Raw genomic sequence first — 17,960 nt, 5'->3', positions numbered from 1 at the left:
CTATATATTTAGTACATCGGCACTGCTAAACAAGTCATATAGATTTATTCTCAGCAGCGCTGTATATATTAGATGTGTTTAATTTAAAGATAAAATATAGCAATAGATAAAAATAATTTCCTTCTCGTTCCAGCCGACATAGGTAAATCAACTTAATTTAAAAATAAGATACAGACATACATATTGTTTTTAAATTCATTCTGATATTCCACTGTACACATTTATGGCAAATACAATTTGACGACAATGCTGCCTACCAACATATAGTAACTATTTTTAAAAAAAATAATTAAAAGCTGTTATACCTAAGCTTTTCGATTCCGGATTGATGCTGTCATACCGTTTAGGGCCCAAGAATATTTAACACCTCTGAAAGAATGCTGTCCTAGTTTTTGGTGTTACTACATAATTGTTTAATTGTAGGCGTGTACTATATTAATGAACGGGAAAAATGTGTAATTTTGAGTGAAGATTAATATATTTGATCTACTAATTAAAATATTCATAAAACGCGGATCGAATTGGTGCAACGTAAATTTTTAAAATCGTTAATATTTAGAATCGGATCTAATACTTTTATAATCAACTATTATGATCGTCTAGAGTACTTTCACATCTTTAGCTTAAAATTCAGAAGGATTTTGGCTGGTTTGATATTCTTGTACAAATTAAAATCTACATAGATGCCCAATGATATCCTTGCTCAGATAAACATTAATGTACCTCGCCGTAACATGCGTACCAATCCTGTCTTTACTGTGGGAAATTATAAAACTTACATCGGATTCTATTCCCCTCTGTCAAGGATCCTCAGAACAGTGAACAAAATCTCACAAAACGGTACTGTCGATGTGTTCCTACAGCAAGGGCAGGCATTTAAGAAGCAAGCGGTGTTGTCTCTCCTGACTCGCGATGTCATACTTGCCATTTCCGCCTAGATTATGCTATATACGTACCTATTGTTAATTATACACTTTGTTAATTTAAGTAGATTTTAAGAATGTTTAGATTAAGTATTACTCATTAATGCCAATCTATTAGGGCTTACTTAAGCCTGATGATTGGCTTAAAAATAAACTTTTACATATAGATTTGTCTACGTCAATAGTATATTCAATAATTGTAGATACGTCAAGTAGCCCACATACTAGGAAACCTGTATGGTTATTAATTAAATGCTCTGATTTTTACCGCGCTCAAGAAAGCATTTTTTTATTCAATTTCCTGTAGCATTTAATTTCTTCGTAAACTTGCAAACTGTACCAACTAGTTTCGACTACGATTGATACTAATTTCTATTTGCGAAATATTTGCCGCGTTTGCGAATAGGTACCTACCTGTATTCTGCCAAAAAAAGATAGCAGTTCTAACCAAGGTTATTGACATTAACAGTGTTACGTGAACCGGTAGATAAAAAAGCGCACCTCCCCAGTCTAGCCGAGCCTCTCACCTAAATTATTATAAGATAGAAAAGTGGATGTATTAAATCCGGTTTTTGTAAAATTATTGATTTGTTTCCAGTTCCTTAAAAAATGTGTTTACTGCGATAATTTACAAAAAAAAAACAAAACAATTTTGGGGGCCACTTTCATCAAATGGTAAATAGCTCATTATTAGGAAATAGTAATCAAAAAGGGAAAATTCAATATTTTTTAAAAACGTTTTTAAAGTAATAAGGGCATATGAAATAATCATCATCTTTTTTCGACACCGAATGGTGCGTAGGACACTGCATTGGTACACCAATCACAGCGTATCTTGATCATTTTTGTTATATGAAGGTAAGATAATCAGTCTCACGTTCAGATACCAGTCCAGGGACTGAAATATTTTGAGTTTAAAAAATCCCTTTTAAATAAATATTTCATACCAACCATGTCGATAATCGAACCCGAGACCTCTCGCTTGGTAGGCAAACGCGCTGACCATTATACCACGAAGCCGGAAAAATAAATTCTGCTTATTAGTAGCATAATTATTTTTTTTTAATTTGTAATTTTTAATTACCGCAAAAAACGGTAATTGCATTAGCCACACCCCTAATACGTCACGATTCATGTTCATTTTCAACTTTGTTTCAAACCGTTAATTTTTTTATAGAACATCGTCACGAATCTTGACGTCACAACTGTCAACGTCAAACATGTTGCGTTTTTGTACTTATACATATGTTTATTTTATATTTTATGTTTTAAAGTTATATAGGGTGTTCTTTAAACCCTGTCACATTCGAAACCAAGATGATCAGTATGGGCAAGAAGACATATCAGCGTATTAAAAAAAAAAACAAAGAAATATTTTTTAAATAGAATATTTAAAAAACGAATGGTTATTTACTTCTGCATGGGAGAAGCGAGGGGGGCGTGGCCAGGCGGACGGCCGTGTGTGGTTTAAATATGCTGTTATTTACTAATAATCTTTCAAGCTAAGTCAAGTTTTTATTTTTTTTATCGTATCGTATCGTATTATTATCATCATCATTCCATTTCCGCACCTAATGGTGCATAGGGCACTGCATTGGTATACCAATCGTATTATTAGTGCTTTGTTATCTTAAGTATAGCATTTTTTAAATTACTTCGTGTGCCATAATAGGGTAATATAACTTTTTTTACAATTTTAAAGTAATATGGTTCTTTGAAATACTGTTGAGTAAAAAAAAAATTTTTTTACTACTTATCAACATCATAAAAAATATTTTTTAATTGATAATTTTGGATTTCCGCGAAAACGATCATTGTATTAGCCACGCCCCTAATACGTCACGATTCGTATTCATTTTGAACTTTGTTTGTAACCGTTCATTTTTTTTTAGTATATCGTCACGAATCTTGACGACACAATTATTGATGCCAAACATGTCGCGTTTTTCTGGTGACATATTTATATATACAGGATGTTCGAAACGAAATACGGACAAGAAGACATATAAGCATATTTAAAAAAAATATTTAGAACAAATATTTTTTTTTTAAATAAAATATTTGATAAAACAAATGGTTGCTTACTTCTGCAGGGAAGAAATAAGGGGAGCTCAGTTCTCGGTGTATCAGACTCCCCCCTACCCCCCTCGTATCTCCCCTGCAGAAGTAAGCAACCATTAGATTTTTTTGATATTAAAAAAAAAAAAAAAATTTGTTCCAAAAAAATAATTAAATGTGCCAATATGTCTTCTTGCTCATACTGATGATCGTGGTTTCGGATGTGACGGAGTGAACATCTGTATATTTTAATGTTGACAACACTTTTAAGAAAAAAAAAATTCACTGGCTAATATGTGACAAGGCTTTATATTGCTTATTATTTGATGCTAACAGTCAACTATTTAAATTTTTGTAAATATATTTTTTGTGGAAAATACGTATGCTTTTAGTTCTTAGTAATCTTTATATTACTTTTTAAATTTTTATTATTTCTTAATACTTTTTTCTTTGTAAAGGATAATTAAAAAACTTGCTGACAAGCCGATTTTTCGGTTTAGTGGGTTTCATTATTTTTCCTTTTATATTTTTTGTTCATGTTTACCTTCTTAAAAAATACATTTAAAAAAATGTTATATATAAAAACATATCTCCATAACATCCATATTGATTTAGAAAATACATTCAATTTTTCTTAATACATTTAATATTCTTAATTATTATTTTTCTACATTCTTCTAATTTTAAGATTCTTTTAATATAACCGATGGGAAAAAATGAACTTCTGTTCTCTCTACTGGAATATATGGATGTATGTAGGTACTAAATGTAAGATTATTTTTTTAAATATTTATATTTTCTTTTTCTTATTACTTCGTGTTCAGTTTTTTGCTACTTTTGTGTAAAATAAATGTCTGTTCTTTATATATAAATATATGTTAAACATGTAAAAGCCTGCAAAGCGTTTAAATAAATAATTATAACATTTTGACCGGATTTCGTACTCGCAGTGTGTGATATTTCCCTATTCATAAAGAAAATACTGGACTACGTTTGTGTGAAAAAAACAGCGCTTCCTCTTAATTTATTATTCAATTAAAGATACATTGATAATTACAAAACACCACACCTAATAATTATTCGCCATCTATTAATATAACTGTAAATAAATGACAATCGCAAACGTTCAGTTCATTCATGATCGGACCCCTAAAGCCGCAGCTGGTGCCATTTTATTTATTTATTGATTAGTTTGAACCTGAACTTGGACTTGGCAGAATAGAGATAAAATGAGGTATTAATTGAATCCTGTAGATAATACCTCGTACAATGATAATTACTCGGTATCTGTATATGTACGCTTTGAGTAACTAAGTTACAAACGTAATGAACATTGTGTACTCGTATGTTTGATTGAATATCCGAGAGTAAATGTCCTGACCTATGCCATTTAATCACTTGACTTAAGTTGGGTCAAACAATTTTATGCGGCGAATTTGACATATTTATGATTTCAATAAAAATGTATTGTGTTGTTTGGTCTTTCCAATGTATGCACTTTTCACAATTATTAGATATGTAAAATCTTTTAATTATTACTAAGTTTCTCTTATAAATTCAAAAAAACACTCACCCATAAAAAACTACACAATTCTTTTATATATATATGTATATCTGGGAAGCATGTTTTCAAGATATGGAAGAGTAGAAAAAGATGTTGAAAGAAGAGTGAATGCGGGCAACAAAATGAACGGAGCACTGAGCACAGTAATTCCTAATAAAAATATGTCAATCGAAGCTAAACTGGCAGTGCACAACGGAGTTTTAGTCCCAACACTTATGTATGGAAGTGAAACATGGTGAAAAGCCGAGTGAACGCGGTTGAAATGCGATCTCTTAGACGAATGTGTGGGAAATCAATGTATGACAGGGTTACGAATGATGAAATCGGGCGAGAGTGTAAATCTGAGACAAGTATAATTGATAAGATTAAGAAAGGGTCTCTGAGATGGTTTGGTCACGTAGAACGAATGGACGACGAGAGAATGGTAAAACAAGTTTACATGGCAAAAATGAACGGCAACGTTAGACAAGGACGACCAAGGAAGACGTGGCATGATCAGATAAACCAAAATCTTAAGTCTGGTCATGTCAAAAGCAGACAGAACCGAAGGGCATGTATGAATGTGGAAGAGGCTAGGATTGTATGCCAGTGTGGCGGTTCATTCTCTCTGCCTACCCCAACGGGGAAATGGCGTGATGGTAGTAGTAGTAGTAGAAGACAATGTTGTTATGTGTGTCCTCGACAGACTAAAGACCTCATCTATACTTCTTTTCCACATCCGCTTCTAAGTGGAGCATGTGGACATCACCAGCCTCCAGGAGACCCTATCGCCAGCCAGCACTCTCGCCTCCCCCACGTCAATCCAGCGCCCCTTAGTTTTGCCGAACAAAGTCGAAAGATCGTCATCGACGGTCTTCCAGGACGGCGTGAGCCTGCAAAGTTAAAGAAGGGGCAACGTGGGTTTAGGTTCTCCTGAGGCATGCGCAGCACGTGTCTAAGCCAGGTCCACCGCCGCATCCTCAAGACGCTCGTTATAGGAGGCTGCGTCCGTTCTCGGACTTCAATGTAAGTTATGTTAGTTATAACATTGAACAGCCTTATACCAATATTTTCGTCAAGCACTTACTCTCAAAACTTGGAATTTTCGCGTTCTGAGCTTTGGGAAGGTGCCAACATTCGCAACCATATCGCATGTTATAAAATATGGAATTAAGTCATGAGGCGCGAGAGTAACGACGATAACTGATCTACTACTGATGGAAACTAAGAGTTGTAAAGAATAAATAAATAATCGAGTAGGTACGTCGTCACATATTTTAGCACAGGTCACTCTGGCCGTTTCGCCCAATGAATCGCGGCGTACAGTTTTTGTTTTTGTTCTATGGTTTTCTCCGAGCAAGAAGCGGTCGGACGGAATGAAAGTCCGTGAATCTTAAAATCAAGGAACCCATCTGATTGGTGAGTAACTCTTAAACATTAATCTTAGCCATTGAACATCACTCCTGGGACAAAAAACAAATATATTTGAATTCAACAGGTTCCTTGGCTATAGAATATAAAAATAAAGATGAAATTGAAATGATTATCAACTAAGATAACATTGCAGTCGAGCATTTACTCAATTTTGGGGTTTGGAATTTTTTCATGCAAATAAAAACATTCATTTAACTTTATATTGTATTTTAATAAGTGGATTCACTGTGTATGATTATAGATTAATAATGATATCAGAGATTGTATGTATACCCAATCAGATTCTTGCCTTAAATTCCTTATAATTTCTACCCATTGATTTATTTTTACTGGATTTTTAGTAATCATATTCTTATCAAATGGTAATTTTAATTTTAAAGTGCCCTTCTGTTGGTAGAAAGAAGTTTAAAATTTGCAAAAAGAATTCTATATTTGAAAATCAATTATTTCAAGTTTAAGAATTCAATCATAAACAAGTACCTAGGTATCTATATACCATAGAAAAGTTACACACCTTTTTTACTTTTATCCGAACGGTTTTTACACACTTTCACGACACGAAAAGTTCAGTTAAACATAGAACACAACAGAATATTAAAACAAGATATGCAGTGAGCATAAACTTTAGGGTACCTCAAAGTAGAACTGCCTTTTTTAGAGGCATTTTGCAGTATTGGGGCCCAGGGGTTTTAACATGTTAGACCCTGGCATAAAAGCGTCCGTCAGTTGTAATGTTTATAAGAAAATGGTGAGCAAGTGGATAACGAGTAGACCTTTTCATATCCCGTAAATGATTTTTATAACTAAAATATATCTTGCTTTTAACTGTCAAATATCTCCTTATTATTTTTATTTACATATTATTTTTACTTTTTATGTTTTGTTATTTATATTTGTTTTAATTTTCTGGTATAAATGATATATTTTCTAATTTATATTTGTGCTTATATTGTTATTATTATCTGTATACTTTCTAATTCATATTTATGTTTAATTTTTTAAATTTTAATGGAATATTTTCTAATTTATATTTATGCTTTAATTTTTAGTATTATCGGTATTTTTTCTAATTAGCATAAATGTTTCATTTTCTGATTAATCATGGTATATTTTCTAATTTGTATTTATGATTCAATTTCATTATTACCTGTAAGTTTTCTCATTTATATTTATGTTTCATTAGTCATTTTTTAATTATTAATGGTAATTTTCTAATTTATGTTTATGCTGCAATTTTTATTATTGATATTTATTTTAAATGTTTTGATATTATTATTATTATTTGGATTTTTTAAGCATCATTTAATAAAGTTTAAAAAAAATACATCTAAAAAGAAGGTCTTTCCTAAACACAGGACTTTCCTAGCTAGTCGGTACATTTTAAAATTAAAATTAAATCAGGCATTTTTGGTTTAGGATTAAATGTCATGCTCACGTCAAAACTTAGCTTTATGCCTCGTGCAGGATTTGGTGTGAAAAGGGGAATGATGCTAAATGATATTTTAAAATATTTTTTATAGAAGTACCCAATATTAAATACGAAATAAAAAATGGATGTTGTTTATTAATATTCTCTATATATAAGAAAATAACCTTTTTTAATCAATACGTCATCAAAGTACTATAAAAGATTAATTTTATTGAAATATGTTTTACATATGGGTACACAAGTACTTACTAATTATTTACAAAGTTTTCATAGCACAATAAAATGATAAATTTTTTAAATCTTTTCTAAAAGAAACATTGATTCGTAGTAAATAATTCTCGCAGTATTGAGTATTACCTACTAGTTCATAAATTATATATCTCTGTATTTATTTAAATAGAATAAAAACTATGTAAATTATATGCCTACTTGTTTTGATACAATGACTTATGGCGTGTTATTAATAGAAATTGAAAATCAGCAAAAGAAAACTAAAAAATCTATTTAAATATTACAGCAATGAAATACAATGTACATTAATTTATTATATTGGCTTTTTTACAACACACAACTGTGTTGTGAAAATTTTTGGAAAAAATGGATATTTATCCAAGGCCCGATAAAAAACATTTTCAATTTCTCGAAAAGATGACACAATAATTGTGTTTTATTAATTTTTATTACTAATTTTACCTATTATTGGTCGTCCATTTTTCAAAAAGTCGTATCTCGTTTTTTGTCAAAATTGAGTTATAAATATTTGAAAAACAACTAAATTATATTTATGGGATAAATAAGCATCATACTGTCTTGAAATAATAAAAATAAAACCCCTGCAAAATACAGTAAGCGTATTTTTTTATTTTTTTTAAAGGCGAAAATTTTCTAAGTAAATTTTTAAAAAGTCGATGCCGAATGTTTGCGTACAATACTTAAATATTGAAAAAAAGGTGCATTTTTCCTTTTTGTTACCAATAAAAAAACGGTCATCAAAAGGTGCATTGTTTTATTAATTTATTTAAATAAAACAATGTTCCTTAACAGGTATTTAACGACGATATATTTTTTATATGTTAGTTGCATTATTCTTTTACCTTGCTTGTAATGTACAAGGTTTATATTTACTTCAAAGCGATAGTTATTTATTTGTTTACTTATTATTATTATTTTTTTAATGTACTTCAATGAAAAACTTTATTTAGTTATTTTATGTAAGGATCGGTGAGATGTTTCGGCTGTGACCTGTTTCAAGAGCTTCTCCGCATTTGCTCTAGTGACGAGGAAACCACAGAAAACTCGTCAGGAGAAGGCGGACCGTTGTAATTCGTCAACAGATCTTCTGATCCACTTAAATAGTGTTCGGCATTTGGTGTCCTGCTATCATTGATACCTTTTATTGCCTTCACTATATCTGTCATGTATAATGTTACCTCTCTTGACAAGTCCCTATGACTAATCACTACATGCACATCGTGTAAATCCTCATTTAGACTTCTGCATAACGACGATATTATTATTGCAAGTCTTCAGGGGGGCAATTACAATCGGAAGTTAACATATTTATCTTCGGCTGTCTGTTTGCTGTGGCTTGGGTCTAAAAAGGCTAATCGTAAATCACAACTTTACGGTAGAGTAATTTTTATAGATTTCTTGCGACGTTATGATACACTGTTTGGGGTGTTTGAAACTATTTTCAATAAAAACACTACCACATATGAATGTGTATACAATTTTTCTAAATACATGTATTTGTTAATTGACATCAACCCTTCATAAAATGTTGGCATAAAAAAATGAAACCCAACATCGACCCTTTTAGACCCACGTCATAGATTAATATATGAAAATGTGTATGAAAAATTACAGTTTATTCGTCGGTAATCTGAAATTGAACACATTTATGAATCAATCTATTTCTTTTTTGGGTTATCATTGCCATCTTCAGGGTAAACGTTTTGTAGAAAAAAAATATGTGTGTAAGTACTATCAATTTGTACCGCGTCGCAGTCGGCAGTAGGCATATTTCGATAGGTTTTTGTAGTATGTAGTGCTGCGAACTATGTTGAATTTAATGTAATCCCGTCGTCTTTGTTTATATTATTTGGGTGTCTGTGTATTTCAATGGCCTCTTTTATTATTCGTGCACTGTAATCACTGGGTTTATATAAAATTTTCAGTTCGAAGTCGAAAAAATGTCCGGTGTCTATAAAGTGTTCCGCTATTGCAGATTTGTCAGGGTGCCCAAGTTTATACGCTCTTTTGTGTTCGTCAATCCTTTTCTTTGCTGTAAGCCCAGTCCTATGTACACGTTATCACATACTTGGCAACTTAGTTTATAAGCAGTTTCCGTTTCCAGGGGACTCTTTTCTTTTGGGTTCAATGTTCAATTTGGGTTCTTGTCCGTCACCCAATGCTGCATTGCCTCTTTTTTAGCTTTCAGAGACAACAGCTGGAGACGTGATGCAGAAGCCTGAGTGAAGACCTACGCGACATCCCATCGGTGATAGGTAATAAAGAACTCACAAGAGAGGTAGTATTATACATGGTCAAAATTATGCAGGCAATTGGTAAAATAACCCAAAGTAGGGAACAAAATGCCGAACACTCATCTAGTAGAATAGCTTCTCCTGAAAAGTTTTAAGTAGTTTCCTCTCCACAAGAGCAAATGCTGAGAAATTCCCGATTGGCCTACTCTAGAATATCCTTCCTGATCCCAAAATCTTAGCTTTAATTGAAAGTAATTTAACTGCAGAAAAAACATTTGTTTGGAATAAAAACTTGTATATTATAAGCAAGGTAAAAAAAATACAACTCCCGTATAAATAAAAATTTATAAAAAAATAAATGGTTCTTTTTTTTTCCCACAGTTTCAAACGTTGTTCCAATATTATGTTTCTTCAGCACTTTGGATATTTTGTCAGTAACATTCTGTACCTATGGAAGGTATGCAGTTCCTCTATAATACCTTCTTCCTTGTTTTTGAAATTGAAGATAAATGTTAACTTCCCATTGTCATACGGGCCCAGCAGCTCAATCACAATGGCCGCACTTGTAGGCAATTACCGACGCGATAAAAAATATTATGGATTAAGTGATGGTTAACTTTTAATCGACTAGACAAACATTTGGGATTGAGCACCAGGAGCTCAATCAATATCGTTTTAGCGTTTCCAATGGAACATCAACTTAAATTTATCGATCGGGGATAAGTATTTATTTAAACATTGCCACAACTTTACCGCATGCATGGCAACACTAATATTAAATGTCATCACTCAAAATATTAACATTTTACAAATTACAATATTTGGCATCGTTTAATTATTATGTTCATTAAGTAACTGAAAATACTGCAAACAAATTCGTTTTATAATGTTGTAATTATTTGTGCGCAATTTATCATATGCTATATATGTTTTTAATCGGAATTAAGAGACATAAATAAAAAAAAACATTATTTTAACTCAGTAAATAATATTATGACGACGGTGTCGTGCACAACATGATAGTAAATGAAAGAGGAAGTTCAGCATATTTTTTATATATTTTTATTTGTTAATAGATTATTATTTACAGATCTGGTGGCTTCCAAAAAGAATTTCAAGGCTTTTAAAAAGTTTTCTAATCATTTCGGCCAATTGATCATGTCCGATCAATTTAAACCCAGTCAGTGAAGAATTCACTTCCCTCTTTTCTCAATCCAATGAAGAATATATTATGGACTTCTGGATTACTTTCTTTCAGCACAAATATGCTAAGGCCACCAGATTACAGAGATCTCTTTCGGGCAGCTTTTCTCGTTTGACAACGAGCAAATTTTCCGTGTATGTGGGCACCGCCAAGGAGACTTATGTCTTCAGATGCGGTGTGTGGAATGTGGTTGTCAAATTGTAAATAGGCTATTAAACTAAGCTATTTAAAAAAAATACGTATTTATTTATAATTTTTGTATTTCTAAAATAACTCCGCGTGTGACGTCATAGGTTCTTCTCTGTCAGTCCTTCCGATTGGTTCGTTTGCGATAAGCAAACCAGATATCCTTCACAGGTCTCATATGATTAATTGGGTTATATGAACCAGTGACGTCATTCAAATAAGTGCGTTATTGTTATTTTATTCGTACATTTTCAAGAAACTTTGCCGTACAATTTAATTCTCTATTTTTTACCGCGCGCAAGAAAACATTTTTGTATGCTATTTCCCGTAGGGCTGAAGTTCCTCATTATCAAGACAAAACAAACAAGCTAAACTATAATACTTATAAATGTCCACCACCATTCCCTTACCGCACCTTATGGTGCATAGGGCACTGTATTGGTACACCAATCGCAGCGTATCTTAATCATTCTTGTAACATGAAGGTATATGATCAGTCTTACACCTCAGGTGCCAGTTTAGGGACAATGAAATATTCTAGTGTAAAAAACCTTTTAAAATAAATAATTCATGTCAATCATGTCGGGAATCGAACCCGAGACCTCTTGCAATGACATGTCATAAGCCCCGTGGATGCCTAGATTCCTACATACCCTTCTCTAAAATGTTCTTCGTCTCTCTTTTATTATGCTAATTTTGTTTTTTTGATAAAATTGAAGATAAATAACGGTTCCAACAGTTGCTTGTACCCGATATTTTTTCCACGCTGCTTTAAACTGTTATTTTTTTTTTTATTTTTTTTATATATATTTGGACCCCTGTATTTAGTAGCCTTACGTGTCATGTACAAGGCTAAGGTACTCGGAAAAAAAAAGTTTTTGTTTGTCTTGGAAATGGGATGTTCGATCACTGATTTTGGTTTATTACCTTTATGAGTCCAATCACCATTGTTGCAAAGTTCAAGAACAATGGCGCATGATAACTACTTTTTACTACAGTGTGGATATCTGTTAAGGATATTCCATCTTTCCTGCATTCTGCTTCAAGATTATGGCGTTGCAAACTGAAAAATGGGCACTGAAATAACAGATGTTCTATACTCTGTGAAGAAATATCATCGCATGGACAATAGTCATCATTCCTTAATTTAAACCTATATAGATAACTTCTCATAGCTCCGTGTCCGGTAAAAATTTGGGTCGTTTCGAAAGTACTTTGGTGATGATGACGGAAGTTTGCTGCATCAGCCAGCGTTGGGAAAAACATTTTAGTGATTTTACCATTTTAGTTATTAAGAAACAGTTTCATAGAACAGTTTAATTTTCTAAACGTTAACTGCTACAGCTACTGCTTTTTAATAACCAAAACGCCCATCGCTTATCTTAAGTATCTTTATTATAATTATTTATTATATAATAATTATTTAAAATTCAATGTGCATAAACAGTAAAGACAGAATTAAAAATCATATAATAAAAACGAAATTTAATTGTACTTACTACTTTCACAGCAGTAGCTGCTCTATTGTGGAATAATCTGCCCACTAATACGCCCCCTTCTTTATTTACATTTATGTCAAGATCTAAATATTTAAGTTGTTCCTTTATCCATTTTCTTTCCTTCCCATCCTCTCTCCTCTCTTCATAGTTTGGTGTTATTTTTTTATTTAGTATTTATAATATTTTTTTATATATATATTTTTTTTTTATGAAATCATACAATTTTTTAAACATTTTTTTTGTACTCCCAGGAGTTACAACAAACTCATTTTGGGACAGAAAAAATATTTACATAAAGGTATGGTAATAATTTAGTAATACAGTAACAAGTAATAATATGTACATAAAACTGAAATAAGATAGCAAGTTAAGTACGCGTATATAATACAAAGAAATTAAAACAAATCATAACAAAAATTAATATTAAACATTTGCATATAGTAAGAAAGAAATATCCAGGGAAAAAGAAAAACTTAAAACTAAAATTCACCTTCTACGTACCTTCTCAAGTAGTATTTTTTTAATAAATATATCAATTTTTGACGTTATATAGGACGCCGGTAGCCTGTTGTATTCACTACAGCAGAGACAATCAAATTTAGAGCAATTTTGTATAAAATTGTAAGATTCAATATGTTCATGTACCTACTTGTAATTTTCTATTTACTAATTAACTAAACGGTTTGGGTATGTAGGAAGAAATTGCCTTAAGGCAATATACCCGCCCGTATATGTATATGAATTGTTTATGTTTATAAAGTGTAAATAAAAAATAAATGTTTTGTCTGAAGTACCTTTTTACCAAGTGTTATGGGTAAAGTACATGCAATATTAAACATAATGTTATTATGAGTTTAAACGCACATATATTCAACCAATGAAACCAGTCACTGGTTATTCCAAGTCTGTGGATTTAAGTTTGAATTTTATTAAATAACAATGTACTTCCACTTTGATTTTCACTAACAAACTCGGACACAGATAAATTATTGGTCAAAAATGCATTTGCAAAAATACAGGTTACAAGGTCATCAATGTATTTGTTTAGTTTCATCTTGTGCTAATAAAATAAATTACACTTACTGTTTAAAAATGTGGTCAAAGCTAAGCAAACACAGGTGAATCGTAGATTTAATTGATTTCACTTTTGAATAAATATGCAATGATCATTTATTAATGACTTAAAAATCTCAATTTATTGAACACTGTTTATCGCTGAATTTTAATTCAGTTTTTTGTTGTGTGGGAATGTTGCTAAAATGCGATTAACTTATTCGCCAGAGGAGCAAATGTATCGATTTCGATGTTTGACTTCGCGATGTAATTTGCACAGGTGGTGACTGCGGCCGTCGCCGACTAACTCGTCTTCGGGCTCACGAGCAGCGACCGCACGCCTCGGTTTCCGGCGAGTAACTGAATTCTGAATAGTTGAAACTGAGTTACCTACCGCGAATAACTCGCTAATTTATTATTGCCGACCATCAAACGGTCCCGAGCCTCACTATATTGTAGCCCAAGTAGAAAACATCGTACGATATTTTATGCTGTAGATGTGTAGATGTAGATACATAATACATTCCACCCCAATTATTACCCGACTACCTAATGTGCACTTTCTGTTATTCCGTCTTTGAATGACTCGGCGTACGAATCACACGACACGGCAGAATTAGGGTGTATTGATTTTTAGTATGTGACTTGTAATTACTGGCTGCCATCAGGTAAAATATAGCGAAAAGTAAATCGAGTGGAGATTAGTCGTTCTTTTGATGTACTGGTTGGTGTGTTTGCCCGACACAAAAAAATAAAATAATACCCGTGTAATTTTGTTACAACAGGCCTGGGCCAAGATTAAAATGGAAAGCTAACGGAGATTTCTTCGACTACCTATTAAATCAAATCGAAATTTACGTACGAAAATGTGTCTCAGGGCATGTTCGAGTATATGTGTATTAATATGTCAATGCTATCAAATAAAATAAAAAAAACACGTAAAGAAAATCCCTCATTAAAAGGTACATTGGTTTATTAAACTTCTTAAAAAAAACAATGTTTCTTAACAGATGTTGTCGGCGAAACGACGATATTATAAATATTTAGGGGGAAAAGGGAATATCCCGGTTTTAAAAAATATTTTTAAAGTAGTTAAGGTCTATGAAACACTGTCCAGTTAAAAAAAAGCATTTTTCAATTTTGTAATTTTAAAATATTTTCAAATTTGTAATTTTGAATTCCCGCGAAAACGGTCATTCCATTGGCCACGCCCCTAATACGTCACGATTCATGTTTATTTGTTCCAGGACATTTTTTTATTTTTTTTTAATTATCACGAATCTCGGCGTCACAATTGCCAATGCCAAAACACGTTGCGTTTTTCTAGCAGCGTATTTTTATTAAATGTCTTTTTCACGTATGAAAACATTTCTCCACATTATCCAAGTTGATTTCGTAATAACATTAATTATTCTAAATTTACTTCATATATTTTTATCATTATTCGTAGCATGTGATATTTCCTTACTACAATCGGAAGTTAACATAATGGACTTAAACACTACAACGACCTACCTTACTACTTGAAAACTTTTACTGGAGACAAATAAAATCAATCTGAAAAAGCACATGATTACTGAACTAATTAGACTAGACGAGACATAAAATGATTAGAGAATATTAAATTTCTAATGTAACCCTAACGGGTTTTTTAAAATTGTAAATAGATAATAAAAAATAAAAACCGAGTTATCGTCAACGGTCTATAAAGTAAGATCGATATTAATGTACGAAAATGCAAGTATCTTCGCCGATAACCTGTAATTAATCATGTTTAGGAAAAAAAATTAATGCATATTCTATGTTTCATAGAGAAAACATAAGATTTTCACTATTAATTAATTAATTTATTTTATTTTATTTGGGAAATCAACAGTTCTACATACTTACATATTTATAGTAAACAAACAGATATAGTTTTTTCAAATATTTTTTATTTATAAATCATATAACACAAAGTATTTTACAAGTAAAATACGTTGAATTACATTCCCAGGAGTTACAACAACTCAATTACGCAAACAGCGCACTAAATTTAGTGAACGCGCATTTGCGGTCGCAGGCCCTATGGCATGGAATGCTCTCCCAGCAGAGGTGCGAGGCTGTGAAAGTGAAGTGATGTTTCGGAAAAAACTTAAAACCCACTTGTTCTCTAAAACATTTGAATAAATCCGTAGCATGTGACAACAAAATAAATTATTTTAATTAAATTACAAATTTAAAAGAATTACTATGTAAAGCGCCCTTGAGGTATTTTATTACGAAAATGGCGCTATATAAGTTATCCATAATAATAATAATAATTCGGGACATAAATAGTATTAGCATTTAGAAAATAACACATATTGAGAACAACAAAGAAACAAAGCAAGTTTGGCACCTTTATAACTAAATATACAATAACAATATTTACGCCTAAAATTTTTTCTCACACAGGCAGAATAAATAAATATATTTAAAAAAAACGAAAAAATCAAAACTAATAACAGATTTCCACAAAGTTTACAAAGTTAATAAATAAAATATATTACATATTAAATAAATATTATGTTATTTTCATGTACTCGTTAATATTTTTCAATAATCAAAGTTTTTTTTTTAAAAACAGTAAGTTATTGTGAAATAAGCGGGATTAGGACAAGGATGCTTGAAGAGAGGATAAGGAGGGGAAGGGAGATGTACATATTTATAATGTCTACTAAGTTATATAATGCAATTTTAGTGTAAATTTTAAATCTGACTGAGTGATGTTTGTGTAATATATATTTTTAAATTTTGTATTGTACACCGAAAAAGTCTTACGAAAAAAAACATTTTTAACATTAAGTTTGCAAATGAAAATTCTTGATGGAAGTTCTTTGTAATTTATTATATAAATAAAACACGAGTGATACTATAAATACATTTAACTCTTTAATAAAGATACCAGTCCCGAAGATGTCGCGAAAGCGATGAAACCGGTCACTGGATATTCCAAATTTGTAAATTGAAGTATCACTCGTGTTTTATTTATATAATAAATTACGATGTTTTACTTATGGTACATGAAACAGGTGGTACCGTCTACAAATCCTGGCTGGCACATGTATTGTTATTAAACTAAGTAGTTCTGTACAGTCAATTATTCCTGTCATAATTTTGTAAAGCAGTAGTTGGTCTGCACACACTCTGCGGTATTGAAGAGAAGTGATTCCATAGTAGGTGGAGGCAGTGAGAGTTGATACATAAGAAATACCGGTTTTGTATTTTAGGTACTCTATAAATTTGTTTTGAATATTTTCTATTCTTGTTATATATATGGCATACTGGGGATTCCATATCTGAGATGCGTATTCCAAATGGCTTCTGACAAACGTATAATATAATGAAATTAGGGCCTTTGGATTATCAAAGTGCATTATACAGATAAAATTTAAGATAACTGTCAACTTCCCACTGTAATACTGGCCCAGGGGGCTGTATAGCTTAGTTCAACTGTGTACAAATAACTACCCATTGTAAAAATGTGTACCTTTTAAAATTGCACATTTTGGTCTATGTCGTGACCAACATAATAATATTATATACGTATTTTTATTATTATAATTAAAATGCAGTTCCATCAAGAAATGTGAGTTGTCCTGATTGGTGGGTTGGCTTCCTGGAAACCTGAAATCTATCACAGCACTCTTATTATTGGTTAATTTAGAAGAACTTGTGACGTCGTATTTTTTCTATTCGTTTTTTACGTTGAATTTACTCATTGATACATTTTATGGGTAAACTATGTGAAACATTTCTCATGTCAAAATTGAATTGAATCAACTCTTATCGAATATCAAAACTAACATGTTATGTAAGCGCTTATTGTGACAAACATTCATAAACGTATTGATACTCAGGAAACCATTATAACACGCTGTACGCACGTTTGACGCGAGCCAAAAAATAGCCATCTCGTGATCTGCGCAGACTGCAGAGATATAGTATTTTGCGTGTCAGTTGATGACAAATTCTTCTTTAAAAAAAACAATTTAATTTTGTATTATCAGAAAGAATGCGAAGTAAAAACATTTCTGAATCGTAAGAACAAAACGTCGGCCTCGTAGTGTAGTGGTTAGCGCATACACCTACCATGCAAGAGGCCTCGGGTTCGATTCCCGACA

The 17,960-nt window shown here is 31.8% G+C and overlaps 1 protein-coding gene across 1 annotated transcript in view; it reads right to left on the bottom strand.

Moving 5' to 3' along the window:
- The window catches only part of LOC148284074 (protein rolling stone-like), a 34,112-nt gene extending 19,627 nt beyond the window's left edge, over positions 1-14,485 (bottom strand). The window contains exon 1 of the mRNA XM_088242724.1: positions 13,846-14,485. The gene's annotated coding sequence lies outside the window, so the exon portion shown is untranslated. The remainder of the gene's footprint in view (positions 1-13,845) is intronic.
- Positions 14,486-17,960: the final 3,475 nt, after the last annotated feature.

Source organism: Micrasema longulum, unplaced genomic scaffold (assembly GCF_059751315.1).
Source record: "Micrasema longulum isolate JH-2025_06_02 unplaced genomic scaffold, ASM5975131v1 h1tg000161l, whole genome shotgun sequence".
NCBI lineage: Eukaryota > Metazoa > Arthropoda > Insecta > Trichoptera > Brachycentridae > Micrasema > Micrasema longulum.
The sequence above is the reverse complement of the archived record's forward strand: the minus strand, read 5'-3'. Positions and strand labels throughout refer to the sequence as shown.